This window comes from Varroa destructor, unplaced genomic scaffold (genome assembly GCF_002443255.2).
Source record: "Varroa destructor unplaced genomic scaffold, Vdes_3.0 BEIS01000006.1, whole genome shotgun sequence".
Lineage (NCBI taxonomy): Eukaryota > Metazoa > Arthropoda > Arachnida > Mesostigmata > Varroidae > Varroa > Varroa destructor.
In genome coordinates, this window is record NW_019211459.1 from 15,001,414 (window position 1) to 15,016,886 (window position 15,473).

The 15,473-nt window shown below is 42.3% G+C and overlaps 1 protein-coding gene across 3 annotated transcripts in view; it reads right to left on the bottom strand.

Moving 5' to 3' along the window:
• LOC111252799 (uncharacterized) overlaps positions 1–15,473 on the bottom strand; it is a 94,540-nt gene that overhangs the window by 76,709 nt on the left and 2,358 nt on the right. The window lies entirely within an intron of this gene.

Here is a 15,473-nt window from a genome sequence, read left to right on the forward strand (position 1 = left end):
TACCTGGTCCTAGTATCGTGGCCCAGCGTTTCTATCACGTTTACTATCACAATTATTGCTGATATACCTCTATATGGGTCATAGGCGCAACTCACGCGCATATCTGTATACTTGTATTGTACTAGATAAAAGAACTGCATAATCACATTGAATCATCGGCTGGTGAACCGGCGTTCAGTCCCTGTTCGAAGAGCATTTGAGAACTACGTAGTCGCGATAGCAGTCCACATTTAGAGAGGCACAAAAACAGATGGACTCAGATACGCAGGCTTTTCGTTGAGTTTTTCGTAGCCGTAACATAGCGCGCTTGTAACATCGCTGATCCTGCTTCTTAGAACATATAGATGATTGCGCCCTATCTCGCTTTTTTTTCGTGAAAACATAACAGAAACGTTTAAATATATAAAAATATTTTAATCCTTGTCGCCGCTTGGTCAAAATCGATTGAGATCAAACGGGAAACAAAAATGACGGACGGATGGACGGACGTCGGTCGCTGCATGCGTAATAGGAATCACTAATTTTCGTAGTCGAACGTCGACGTGGCGTTGCCGCGCGATGTGCAACGTTAAGGCAGTATTTGGTACGCGATTTTTCCGTTACGTTCTTCTATATCTGTGCTCGCAACATCGATCACGTACGACTTGTCGAAAAGTCAAGCATACAAAGCAATAAAACGCAGTCTTGTTTAAAAAATACTCAAATTTTATGGGTTCCGTACAATTGGATGGCGTGTATTTCGTAGAAGAAAGAAATTCCACTTATATTCGATGTAAAAGTCAATTATCGACAAGAAAATGAAAAACTAACAGATACAGTATCAATTGCAGTGGTCCTATTTGAGGTACAGTGTGAGTTTACGCGGACGCATTCTTGACTGAGCTTTATAACAGTGAACAATTTTAAGGGTTCTGACTCTGACGTGCCCATGTTTTATCTCAAACATCTTCGACACAAGCGTATTCTCGAGGTATTACGGACAGTATATTAGATATGAAGCAAAACGGCTGGAGCCAATGAGGAAGTACTGCATTATTTTTCAACATCTATTATTACCCTATCAGGTAATAGGCATGATGGCCCCTATTGGACTCTCATTCCAGCCCTACCAATAATCGTCCTATATGCCTTTACTAACTAGCGGATTGCCCAGATGAGAGGCCTTAGCAACAACGCTTGCTTTCGTGTTGAAAGCTGTTTTGTAGCAGCTGTTTGTCATACCATACCACTGCAGTGTGCTTTTTCCGCTTGTACTTATTATTATTATTCGTTGTTGCCAAATTTAATTACAAGAAGGACAACATTATTACACAAGTGCTATTTCCTCATTTGCTTCATGTGATCTAATAGAACCGTTTAAGTTGCCAACGGTAGTTCGGCGCCAAGGTTTCTAAAAACTGCATTCTATATATTCCATCATATTAACATATATATTTCTCTGAAAAGTGCGCCAGCGTGACACCGTGAATAGGCAGGCAGTAAACAGTTTTTTTTGCCTAAAATTCTTGCTGAAGTATCTCTCTACTGATTCTACTATTCGATAACCAACAGGCTTTATCCAGAAAGTTCCCCAACCCGATACTGGTTGATCTGGTTCCCATCTATTTATTGTCGACCCACTGTCTGTAAAAAGTACTTCTTCTGAGAACCACAGCCTATATTGTTTTCGTTCTGCCCTTGTAAATATATTCGTGTAAACGGTGGCCGTAAAGTGATGATTGATTTGTACGCATTAGTCTAAAGAGTTTCCAATAATTTACTATCGCTGCACTCGTTGTCCTGTCATAGTGTCAAACAGTTCCATACGATCATTTCACAAAAGCTTTGCTTGTAATCAGTTTTTGCTAGGTGGCTACGTAGTCTAGGTTCCAACATGGACATAGACACACTTCGTTTCGTACTTAGGGCCAGCCGTCCGATCCAATGGCTAACAAGAGTATCAGACATAAAAAAACGGAGGAAGCACTGGGGGCGACCAATTGACCACGGTGAGGTCGGTGCTCGATCATATGATTTATGAGATGCAATGCGAATCATCTTTAGCAATTGGACATCTGTTAAGGTGGATACCCTAACGAACGGGCAGCATTAACAAAATCTAACGAAGTACCCACTAGAGCTAGAGCCACACCAATAACAGCAACATTAACAAGGGCAAAGACATAGCAAGATTACGGAGAAGTCGACGTTTCAAGCAGCCGCGTTGGTCCTGGTGCTATCTCAAACGATCACGCCGGCACGAACGTAGCTTTGGGCTATGGTATCAACCTTGCCCTCATAACCGACAATGGCATCTATTCATTCACGTGCGATCGAAAAACGGTATTTTATACATCGGAAGTTCATCGGAACACATCGAAGGCGTGGAACTACTTCTTACCACCGCCACCTCCACCGCGTCTCGCTTACTGGCTCGTAAGCAAGAAGAAGAACGCATTGTGCCGACAGACCCGGACTGGTATCGCTTTAGGCTAAATGGCAAAGTGCACCAGAGGCGCTGTCACCATGGAACATTGTGTGCGATTACGTTTTCCCGGTCGTCGAGGCAGGAAGATGTTTCGATGTTGCTTTCTGTGAATCATTTTTTTGGCCGCTGTAAAAGCCGGAGGGCGAATTTGCCACTTTGTCACTTATAAATATTGATTACGGTATGCTGGGCGATTGTCTGTCTGAGCGTTTGCTTGGCGCGGCTATGTGTGCGTGTTTGTGATCCGTCCATCGGTTTTTCACCGAAGAAGCCACCAGAAATTACATCGCCGAATCTCTCGCGCGCCCATAGTAACATCCCCCCAATCGCTTCGGATCCCTTTCGCCCCACAGTTGCCAGCGTACGAGTGTCGATTCCGTCAGCAAGATCAACTATATCCTAGTCAACGGTAATATTACAGTAGCTGCAAATAAAAAAAAAGGAAGAAAGAAAGCTTATCGCGGAAATCGATAAGTAACGATGCACGTATCTATACGGTATTCGAGCGCGAAATCCTAGATGCAATATATGGTATCAGTTGACTAGTCCAAACTAGACGGGGGTGCCGTATGCTACTTTCACAAAGAACATCTCGTAGAAGTAGTAGTAGTAGCTGAAAGATGCACCTATCTGAGGGGAGCAGATGGCACTTGTTCATGTCAACCGAGACCTGTAACTAGGACCAGGATCAAGTTGCCTCGATCCAGTTAACCTAGCTTTTCCCGTTCCTGCTATATGTAAGTAGCCATTATAGCACTAACGCCAGCATTAAGAAACTGTAATTTGGCGTCCAGTAGCAGTCATAGATGCTGGACTTGTTGGATGCTACGAGACTTGTACCTACCCGTAGTGATACAAGGGTATAATATACACATGCTTACGCCATACACGTTAAGTACCACTGCGAAATGTATGTGTCACCGATGAGAAGCGGCTAAAATGACGACGGACGTCAGCAGTAGCAACGACCACAGCAGAAAACTAGCGGTTGGGTGTTTGTACTGCAACTATTCGTAAGCAGAGGAAGGGACGAACGCACGAGCGAGTCAGAGGAATCGAGTAAGTCGAAGAACGTCAAAAGCTGCGGAAGAACAGAATGCGAATGGAAAAATTAGGGGATCTGTTGCAGCTATGTTCTGCTATGGTAACCACGGCAGGGGTGTCTTCTATCGTTGTCTTGATATCGACCGCGCCCAAGCGAGCGGCGTGGTCGTCGTCGTGTTCGTCATAGGCCAACAGCAACAGAAGCAAAGTCACCGACTGTTTCAAACGCACAGGATCCGTTGACATCAAGGAGAACTAAGGAGTAGTTACGGCCGTTAACAGCAAAGCTGTGCTATTACTCGTGCAGAAAGCACGATATCGAATATTATACTGTCATTATCTTGATTGGTATTTAGTTACAGGCATGCCCGTAACTTAATCGGATGTTGCGATATTAGGCCCATACACGTTCCGTTATACGCCAAAAGACGATGGACGCGCTAGTAATCGTCATGGTGAGTGCAACGGTAAACGCAGCTTAAAACACTTTTCAAATTCAACAACGTTAACTGCGCAACCATAGCTATACAGCGGAGCGACGTGTCAAACCCGCATGCTATACTGCTTTCCGCGAGGCATCGTAGAGTTTAATGGCTTGGCCCTTCTGTATCAAGTCATCGAGTTTTCTACTCTCTATCCGATCCGAAGTAGTGATGTTTCGTGCCGATGTGATGCAATGAGGTAGAGAACGGTCTAAACAACAACAATTCCATTCTACGACATCGCCTGCGCTCAATTTATTACCAGCCGAGAACCAGATTCACGAACTATATCTACAACATCAACGAAAATAAAGATGAAGCGCGGAAATCATCGTTATCGCGAGAGACGTTAGCGCCAGCAACAGAGTCGAGGCTGATGGTATCGCCGAACGAGATCCGGCCGACCACTGATTGACTAGGTCATCCATGAGACCGGGATTTACCGTATAGGTTTCAATAGAGCTCTGCAGATATTGCTGGGAAGGTTAGGTAAGACTAGGCCACTAGGTGTACACTGTGGAGACTGATTACTCTGTTCATTTTTTTGTGCTTCCACCTAACCTTTAACATTGAGAAAAGTAATTAGGTAAATAACCTTGTTTGGTTTTTAACTGGTAAGATCACTATATGTCGAGGCGTTTTTCAGTGATTAAACCGGCTTATGCAGTTTCTTGTTCAGCCGTAGATAAGATTAGACGAAACTGTCTAACTAGCGTAAAACATAAAGCTATAGCTGTTCCTTTTGGTTTCTATACAATAAAAGTTTTGTATTTGTAAAAAAAAAAAACGTTTTTATAAGGGAAAGCGCAGTCAAGTCCCATTAGTTCGTTCAAGCAGCCAACCACATCTATGCAAGCATAAAGGGAAGCCTGTTTATTCCCATTTATTATAATTACCGTTGATTTTGTTCGAACAACAACAAAACCGATAAGAAGAATAGATGGGCCTGGATGAGCAGCACTATCGAGAGATGTAGCGCCTTCTTGGCCTTCTTGGTGCATCTTGGCCTTCCTCCTACTTCTTAGAAGTTGTCACTTGCATAAAATTTGCGACGATGGCCGGTCTACCGCAGTACTATCGATTATGGGTAGGAGGCGTAACTATGAGCCGAAAGGCGTATATGCGTGTGTGTCCTGACATATCAGGCTGTTGCGGGCTACGATACCACCGTTGCTTAATCAGCTACCGGCTCTCGTTTCTTTCTCACAGTTCTCTAGGTACAACTGTGAAGGTAATCTGATGAGAATGATCCCCGTAAATAGCAGTGGCGTATTGGCTTCCTAAAAACTCTTTAGTAGATAGTAATATCGCTAATGATAGCATCAAAAAACATATAGTATGATATGTAACCTTTTGTTTATGATTGAACCTAGAGTTGTACAGGATTTGATTGGACCTAACCTGAAATGGTGCATGCTGACTGACTTGTGATGATAAGCCAACCGCAATTACATCTAACCAATTGTTACGAAACATTTTGAGAATATTTGTTCCGCAAAAGTAGTTAATAAAATCTGTTGACTATATTCGTATCGCCAGCTACACTTCACGAGGAAAGAGAACCGCAGTAGTGTTCGAACGTTTGCTATACTCTATTGTGACGCGCTTAGTGAAGGCCTAACCCTTCAACGAGACGACGGAAATAACGACAACGCTCAGAGTACACTTACTTCTATCATCAATATCAGCATTTTTTTGCTTTTAGGTACGTCGCTTGCGCCGCAGCACGTACAAACCGGTAGTAGGCGTATGATCAACCTGACACAGTATCTCTACCCGTCAAATCGAACATGCCATAATAGTAGAAGCCTATTATTATCATCGTTTGTAAAGAGGAAGCAAAAACAGACGAAACCTAGCTAAAAGGCTGTGAAAGTCGAAGAAGGGCAAGAATGCGGAGGTGTGGAGGGCGAAAGAGATGATGAGTGCGCGATGAATTCAAATAGTTTACGGTCATAGTCGACGGATTGCCGCTGCTGTTCGTTTCGGGTGGTTGTCTTTAGTTGCTTGAACGACCCTATGAGCCATTTTAGCGGTCGAGGGGAGGGGGTATCGTTTGTTTGTTAGGGTAACTAGTTATGGAAATGCTTGTAAGACCGGTCTAATTATTTTCCCTTTTTCGCAACAAACCTATGTTCGCGCCCGCGTGTATTCAGCTCCACATGGTCTGGGCCTGTATTTAATGCCAGTGTTGTTTAGCAACCATTGCCATCAAGAGAAACATTCACCCAACGTTTAGCTGGTACGGTTGTGACGATCTACGGGTTTCGAAAGCTTAATTTCATATGCTATAGCGTGATTTAAATTTGAGATTTGCTTATTCCATATAAATGAAACACAGTTACGAACTGGTGGCAAATTGGAAGGAGTACGTTGAATAGAACGGACTTATTTCCTGTAGTGGTTAAAGGAAGTGCATAGCAGACGTATTAAAACAACCAATTCGGTTCTTGGGATAGTGAGCGGAGCTGTTTGGCGAACGTCAAAAGTATAACGTAAGCATACTTCATCGCGCCTTTGAGTCAGACGTTTACAAATCAACGGACCGATGAACTCCTAGCCATAACTAAATGAAGTGAGCCATCGTTTACTAAACCGACTTAGAAATGATCGTAGATTTGTTCGTCTGAAGGTTTGGAAACTCTGCGTTTCAGAATGCTCTGAGGGCATGCACGAAATGTCAAGGACAATTAGTAACACACTACGACTGTTTTGTGTTCGCGGCAGAATTTCTCCAGACAAACAGGTACTGTGGTTTTATTGGGAATAGAAAAGTGACCTATTTTAATTTCAAAAGGATCATCATGAAGCCAGACGATTTCAAGGGTCAAAACCTGCGTAAACTCGTAACGCACACGGCGTTGTTATTGAATAAATTAGATAGGACAACGAGGCACTTTAATACTCATATTAGTGCGGCCGGGTCAGCGTTATTTGCGAATATTTATTTACATCTTCAGCTGATCGAAGTGTAGCACAAGACTCGTTTTGGTGTGAACTTGCAGAAATGCTCACATCGGTTCTACCTTAAGCATATATGTATATAGGCTAATACTTTGACAATACAAACGTATATGCCTGCCGACTGCTATAAAGTTTTATTTATTTTAGGTATGAACAATTGGCAATGGATAGCGTTTTTGCCTGCCCTGGATGAGTCCTTTTCATTTGGCGTTAATGGAAACGCAATTGTGTGACAATAATAAAACAGACACATACGATTATTCCCACTTTGTTTACGTTCTGCCACTGATGCGGGAGAGCTATTGTGATTATTCCCTGGTCAGCGATTGACTATCAGCAGTATTCTGCTGATGACCCGTGAAATTCGCGACGCGGTAAGTTGCTCCCAGAATGGGTACAAAGACCTCGGTTCGAATCTTCGATCGGTCTGTATTAAGCAGCGAGAGGAATAACCAGCTGTGTTACAGCTGTAACTACGAATTCGACACAAGTGCGTATTGCGTACAAACGCGAATCAGCCTTCAGCTTCACCTGTTTGCTTGAAGTGTTGAAAAATGAGGCCATTTTTCGGTTAGTCGTTTTCGCCCCTTTCTTAGACAGTTTCCGAGGACACAGCGTCACATACACTAGCTATATCAAACTGGTTAAAGGGTGCTATCTGCCCGCAAAGTCTTCTTCAAAACAGATATTGCTTGACCCGCACTTCTTGTTTTAGCAATAGGCGAAACTGCCGCTAGGGAATCAATCGTCGTCGAAAGTTTCGTGAACTAAATAATAGATTGATTCAAACGATTAGACATTCAATCAACGATATGTGGTCAAAACGTATTTGACGAAAAGGCATATTTGAACGCAACGATCGCGCGAGATGTTGCCGAAGGTCGTAGAATTATGCCTCTCGGTGGACAGCCGACGCATACGTATGAGTTAACTGTAATAAATAAAATAAGTTATGTTAATTAGAACTACGTAAAACGATTTCCGTAGCGCACTGTTGGCTGTACCGTGGCCTCCGTCCTTAAGCTGCGGCACAGTTATGTGTAGGTAGAGACACCGATAAGCACAGTTGCTACAGAATACTGCGAAAACTATATAAAGCTCACACGTCTATTCCAATGCCAACAAACTTTTATTTTTTCTACCTAGGGTCGCCAACAATTACAGTAATCTTCAGCGGGTTTTTATATATATATATATATATATATATATATATATATATATATATATATCTGGAACGAATGGCTATAGCTGCTGGATTTATGTCCTACCGATTCGTGTTCCACATTCGCGCAATTTATCTATGGAAAAACAGAGTATTTTGTCAAGTCTTTTAGCATCTTAAGCATGCCTAACACTATTTCATTACTTTTGTCAGTCGAGCTGAATGAGTTGAGACATGTTCGACTTTGACTTGAATCTCCGATCTGAACTGTCTGCAGTTGTTCTATTAGCCTGTTACAACGGTCGTTGTAACAGGGTAATAGAACAGTCAGGTGTACAGTCAGTTTCTGTAATGTGCAAGTTACTATGCTGCCTTATCTCATTACTCTGTTTTTATCGAGTCGATGCCTAATCTTGTCTCCATTATTCAGTTACGTTGACTCAAGTATTATACAATGGGGGACGAGATGGTCTGTGTCGTTAACGCCATCTCTAACAGCCTTGTCATCGAACTGATCAGCGAAGCTATAACATATCGTTACCATAGTGTATTATAGATCTGTTGGAGGAGAAACCCAGATAAGTTCACGCTGACCCATCCGAATGAATGCCTCATAAAATTTCCCCCATATAAAACACAGAAAACTTATTATACGATGATGCTCGAATTATCCGCTGGCCGTATACTAGGTGTGTCCTATCTCTGTGCCAATGCTCCCGTGTTCTCGTTTGTATTGAGCCATCACTGTGCCACTGTTGTCATTTGTGATTACTCTTTGACTACCCTATAATTAGGTTTTAAAGTTCAAACACCATCTGAAGACACTGACATTTCCTTAAATAGTTCACCGTTACCTCGAGCCATATATTTGACGTCGTGAAAACAGCTAGCAAAAGTATCAACTGTTTATAGTGAATACACAGTTTATAGTGCAGAATGGGAAAAAATGGTCCGCGTCCACTCACACTGAGCAAAATCATTCACGCTGATAGTTCACATTATTACTAATAATTATATTCACGATTATAATATGGCCGTTCACGCTTGCTTCCCACTATCAAACGCGCAGCTAGTTTCGCACGTCTTAAAACCTCCCTTTATTGTCTCGCCTCATTCTTCTTCTCTCATATGGCAATCTTCCCTTGGGACATAACCTGTAAAAGCCTTGAAAGTAGCAGTTTTCTATAGAAAACTGTAAATTCCCATTTAGATTCCCTTGATCGATATAAAGGACAACTATTAGGTAACAACAGACGGCACAACTTCTTCAGCCCCCAATGTTCCACGACAGTGCTAGCGGAATGATATGTGAAACGATCCGATCCGATCCGATCCGATCGTGACCACTAAATGAGGTACCCGAATTGTAATTGGCTGTTTCGTTCATGCTTACTCACGAGACGAATCCGGCGTAATTTGTCACAGAACATTGCGTGCAATGATCCGCTCGTTGTTTTATCTGGTCGATCGGAGAAATCAAAGATGCGTTCTCTTAAAGTCATTGTCTATCACACGCTGGCGTGTGAATCGAGTTTCAAATGTTTATTAATTAACGAAACACATACGGAGTCTTCACTAACTTCTACTAAACAGTTGTTTTTCGTATGCATTCTGTCCCATAGATCGGGTCTTCACCTGGAACAGGCAATGCAAATCTGCGTACGAACACGCCTGGAACCAGTTTAATCGCTAAATCATCATCTAATGGCTTATTAGCGACAATATGCTATGTTGTTATGTAGTAAACTGTCTATATAAATGTCTGTCGAGTGGTGTACGCATCTAACACTAACGGGTCCATCCATTCGACATCGGCGGGGACCTGATTCGTCTTTCGATACGATTGTTTCGACTTACCCATACGAGATAGAGACGACGACCAGCAGTGCGTTGGCCTGACCGCAGAGCTAATTACTATGGAGCGTTCTGTTTACCACTTCTATTTCTACCCCTATGATGCTACAAGTGACCCAAACTGCTATTGCTACTGGCACAACTACCGCTATTAGGATTATCAACAGCGACCATCTGTTCAACTAACCGCGGTACAGTTTCCTAGCATGCAATACGGAGCTGAAGGGCGCCAGCTTGCGGTGTGACCATCGACATAACTGTGTGAGGCTTCGTTTTTCCCACAACATTTAACAGCTCTAAGTTGATATAGTTGCGATTGCTGCAGAAGGGTAACACTCCTGGTTATTTTATAATTGCCGCTATCATAATCAGCATTGAAAGTAGTAACAGTGGATTACACAACGGATTTTTCTATTCGTCATTATGAACCGATGTTTCGTGCCCCATCTTTTGAAGCGACGCAAAAATTCAACCGTCGAAGATGTGGCCTCGCTATAGCGGAAGTCTTTGTCAAGGAACGCTTATGGCCATTGCGGCCTGTGTAATAATAATGTGTGAAGGCTATAGAAATTTAGCCATCTCAAGTTATAATAGTCATCTTGGCAGAAAGATCGAAATAACTGTCCAAGTTACCAAATCATAGACCTGTCAAACAGTTCAGGCCATCACAGCGGCCAGCACGAGAGGAGCTGTTTTGCCTTTTGTAACTGTTGCTTGCCGGGTGCTGGACTTCAGCTTGGAAACAGCGTCCGGAATGGATCGGTTCGCGTACGTGTGAATAGACGTTTCTGCATTTGTGCGATCGTTTTTTAGCCAACCGTAAATACTTCTGAAAGTCGAAAATACAAAAGTACAGCACCTCTATCATCACAGCTGGCGTTGTTGTCCAGATCCTGACTCTTCCTTTTTTTTCTAAGGCACCGTTCAGTTGGAACGTAGTTTGTAGTACGTTTGCTAGAGAAACACATAAAAAATCACTTGAACTGTCTTTTCTGTGATCTCAATCCTGTTTCCCAAGATTGAGGAATAGTAAATCGTTGTTTGGAATACGGGCCATATATAAGCTAACACTAGACTACAATTTTTTAAGTCCATTTACTGAATTGAACAAAAGCTTTTGTTTAGATTTTAGGCTGTTGCTGTAGAAACTGAAATCCTTCGTTAAAGTATATATTTTAGATACAGCGATATGTATCGATGTAGACAAATATATATCAATTCCTTCTTAGAAATTCGCGCTCCAACCGGATGATGCGGTAGCGACTGAAGATCTACTTCAGTAGAATTGGATGCTCGATCTTCGCGAAAATGTAAATGCAAAGACTATATGCAGAAATTAGTTGTTCAATTCCGCAATAATAAATCCAATAAATAGCATCTGATCCAAGAAGCGCTTTAAAGAGCTTTTATACACCTTGTGTTCAGACACGCCCGAGGCCAGTTTTTAAGCTGAGGAAAATATTAGCTCCTCGCAGCAGCTTGCGAATGGTTCTGGCATTCAGGCAGCTTTTTGATAGCTTTTTAAATTCAGAGCTCTATGCTATGGAGGTAATTGTATAAAATTGTAGTATGCAAAAGCCCTAAACTTATGGTTCCTGACGAATCATAAAAGTATCAATCGATCTAAATACAGAAGAGGAGAAAATTCTTTGCAAACATTTTAACGTGCATACAACTGCAACTAGAAAAATTGTTATGACGGACGTGTTCGATTCTTACAAAGGATAAATCAAAACCAGTTGTACTTTACTTAACAGAAAGACAGCTGCGATGAACCGGCCGTAAGTTCTACCTCTAATGCTATTTTCTATACTTAGGGTAATCTCTAGAAAGTTGAATGGTCGTTTTCCTATTCTCGCGCTTTTGGCGTACGCGAAATTTCTGTCCAAACTCTTGACACTCGCGTAGCTTACTACAGCTAAACATATTTATCTGTATCTGGGGACACGGCAAGGCCATCGGTTGACCACTGCTACGTTGACGCCAATATCGGGTTCGGGAAGTGAAGAAAATTAGGCTAGCAGACGCATTTTACATCAGAACAAGATCACTGGTGAATCAGGTTGATGCGATAGTAAACAGAGAGAGTCCCAGGGTCTAGGAACGAAAGCGCAACAGAAAGGGAAGACTGGTCTATGCGTTTAGTTCCAAGTGCTTTCCGGCTGGGCGACCACGAGGGATCTAGCTAATCCCTCCATTCGGTTGCCTAGGGAGCAAACGTGGCATGTGCGTCGATTTGTATGCGGGCATGGACGCTCTCTCGAAATAGACTCCCACCTTACAGGAATCGGGTGGCGTTGCTGGTAGCGTAGTACTTTTCGGCTTCGTAAAATTTGATGTAGTCACCCATTGCTCTTCCCCCTTTGTTCCATTGAGATGCCTAGGAGCACGTTGGCCAAGCACTGGGTGACTGAGCTTTTCGCTTTAGATCGCAGCGGGGCTTTCGCCGTATGTGGCAGCCTTTGCTTGCTGTTCTAATCTCGTTCGCAGCGTTTGCCCGTAGCCGCATGGTGAAAATAGGTCGCTGGCTTGTTACGGCTTCACAGAGCGTAGCGGACCGTCGACGAAGTAATGCTCTCCGCTAAAAGAGACTCAAAACCTTATCTTGTCACCCCATTAAGCTAACAGCATAATTCATTCGAGATACAGATAATATAGAGTAATAGTGAAAACCAGAACAGTATTCCTGATTGAGGTAGCTGGGTATTACTGGGCGTGCGTGATTAGAGTCAAACACTCTACGGCTTGAGCACGAGCACGGAAAGAGGAACTGGGAAGTGCGGATATTGTTATATAAGTCTATTTAAAGCGCCCTAATTATTATGATTTAAAATAAAGATGCATAAAAGGACACTCAACCATACGCACATGATAGCCTTCTATATGAAATCAGAGTGCAGACCTAACTAAACTGGAAAGATGGCAATTTTTTAGCAGTCCCAGAGCAGATAGTCGACAATGTTATACAGACAGAGGATAGCAGGCTTTAAGTGGAGTGCTCTGCTCTACGGAAAGATAGACATTAGTATATATGATATAGAGAGAAAAACCGGGCCTATACTGCAGAGATCCATGTTGGATTTTCATCCACAACATTTGCATTCACAGCTGTATGACCATACGAAATAGCCAGACATGCGTCCACTCGCCAAATCTCACAATTTTTTCTATAAAATATACATAACAAAGTACCATGTTTGCTAATTTCTCGTCTATGCATGCGATAACACTAGCTGTCACTCAGGGCAATGCATAATCGAAAAGAACAACTCAAAACCTTATTATTTCTATCATTGCTCTTTTTTTTTTTTTTCTGAAAAAGTGCGCCATGATTGAATTGGCCAATTTTCAAGTAAAACTACAGCATACAGACATTAGTAACGGTTTGTGCCACACTCTCACGCTTGTCGAGCTGTTTCATTACTACAGTAAAAATCAAAGCGGTAATGATTTAACTTAAGAGTACGTCGGTCGATTGACATCTTCGTTATGAGCTAATTTGATCGATGCAACAGCAGCAGCAGCAGCAGCAGCAACAACAACAACAAAACACGCTTTGTCGCCTGTAAAAAAATGAATTTTTACTGGAAGCTGTGATGGAGAAAAGAAATTTCGTAGAATCTACGAACTTTGGCTGACGCCGGCGCTGGAAGCGAATGCTACTTGTTTATGACTGCAAACTTAAACTAATTCTGTCCGCCAGATTAACCTCGAAAAGTATCGAAAAAGGTTTGAAAGACAAAATAAGAGAGTGAAGCATCCTGTCTGCTATAGCTGATCCCTTGAAGAGTCGTTGCATGCTCTTCTTCATTCGTCTTGCCTTTAGTTGTTTGAAACAGCTTGTCAATAGACAGGATTGATGAAGGAAGGACTTTCGTTGGCACCTCTACCTATGTATTTACTTGTATGTGTTACCCGCGCAGTTAAGTATACGAACCTTGTTATTGTACTTTCCTCTGTTCCAAATCGATGCATCCGGCCGGACGGCAGGCGATATAGGTAGCCGGCATGAGAGAAATTGGTAGAACAGAGTGAATGGCTTTCAAAAATTGATAGTATGAATATCCTAGGATTCCTTATTCATTCAGGTCAGGCAATTATTCAATTTCGTTTTGCATATCGTATTTTTTTCGGGAACCTCATTTTTCGGCATACGTTCTGTATGACAACGGAAAAGATGGACTATATTATTATTATACCAGCGAAAAGCATCACTGTTTTAAGTGATACACCCCCCGGCCTCGTGTCCGAAACCAGATTACACGGAACCGTCCCCTTGGAACCGCCAAATTCAATACGGATAGGACGCTGCAGAACGCAGGTGCTTATCTTGTTCATACCGGCATATTCCGCCGTTTATCATCCGCGCTCAAAGCTAACTAACTAAGACGCGCACATGTTAAACTACTTTCTGTTCTTTGTACACTTTGCCGTTCTAAAACAGGACTACAAAACACATGTTCTCGATTTTTATTAAATAAAAATAGGTTTTTAAAAATGTATCAATGCCGTATAGCCTAATGATGCACTCGAGTAAGCTCAATGCGTCGTATACGATTAAAATATTTAGATAACCTTAGCTTGTCCTTGCCACGTAATATAAACTTAGAGAAATCTTGCTCTCAACCAAGCGTCTTTGTTTTTTTTGCTCATGCCCTATCAATTTTGCGTTTGACCTAGGCCCATGATAGTTTGGCGGGTTACCTATCTACCTGCTAATATTAATAACCCGTTGCGGTCTAGATTCGAAGCTGGACATAGGCAGAATCTGTTTCGCGCTGGAAGCCAGTTGCTTAATAGAACGCCCACTGCTAATACTGGACGTAAAACTCAAAACATAGAAAGACTAAACTATCACATCGAGAATTTTTGCTTAGGCAAAATCTCGTTCTGTACCCTGGGGTAATCCAATGTGTACCATTGATTCGGCACAACCCACTTTAAGGTCTTCCGCGGTGCTCATTAGCATTCAAAATACGAGCATATCAATCATTACCTACGATATATTTAGTCATTTCTGTTAAATTTGTTTGACGTCTCAAAGCTCCCGAAGTAAGTGTTTTATTAGTACCAAAATCCCGCGCAGAAACTGGGATACCTACGTTTCTATGTTTTAAGTAGACTCAGCTCCTTGCTACAAATCCTTGGCCTTTTAATAACTAGTAATTCAGCTAATGTCTGTTAGATAACCCAGCTAGATTCCGTTTGCTGTTGGGCTCGGCATATTTCGACAACGAGCGCTCTCTCCTCTTCTCGGTCCAAAGGACATAAGAGCATCAAAAAATGAACCCATTTTCTGAAACCGCCTAAAAAGATTGACTTCTAAGAATCGTCTGTTATGGACAAGGTCACGCGATCTGGTAGCATGCTTAAATGTGCAATCGTGGGAAGTATAGCTCACTTTCAAGTAGGTAGTCGTTCAACGAGGGACGCTAATAGATGTTTTACTTTTTCTGATTCTGTTCTTATCTGTCTTCTTATGTAAGGGTTAGTATGAGAC